Genomic DNA, 365 nt, shown 5'->3' with positions numbered 1-365 from the left:
TACAGACTAAACGCATGCATGCGTACACATACGTTCTTATTACAGCCATGTAATAGTGCGCATAAATGCGATATACCGAAAGAACTTCATCCATCATACACACGACTTGCAACGTAGACAGGAAGCGACTTCTCCTTCCTCTACACAGCCACAGTTTGAAGGTGAAACAACATACATAAAAGAGGAGGAGAGAGATTGAATTCTCCATAAAGTAAAGTACATATGAAGCAAAGCACATGAGTCATATGACTGACCCCGTCTCTGTCTTTCTATTCTCCTTCACCCACCCCGAGCAGACAAGACAAGGGATACACAAGAAACATCTGTAAGAAGATAGACAGATGAAAGATGAACAGAGAGACACA

The 365-nt window shown here is 41.9% G+C and overlaps 1 protein-coding gene across 1 annotated transcript in view; it reads right to left on the bottom strand.

The window, feature by feature from the left end:
- Positions 1-365, bottom strand: part of CSUI_001396 (phosphatidylserine decarboxylase) — a 13,948-nt gene that overhangs the window by 8,161 nt on the left and 5,422 nt on the right. The gene's annotated exons all lie outside the window — the stretch shown is intronic.

Source organism: Cystoisospora suis (genome assembly GCF_002600585.1).
Source record: "Cystoisospora suis strain Wien I chromosome Unknown contig_553, whole genome shotgun sequence".
NCBI lineage: Eukaryota > Apicomplexa > Conoidasida > Eucoccidiorida > Sarcocystidae > Cystoisospora > Cystoisospora suis.
This window is presented reverse-complemented; position numbering and strand designations above follow the sequence as displayed.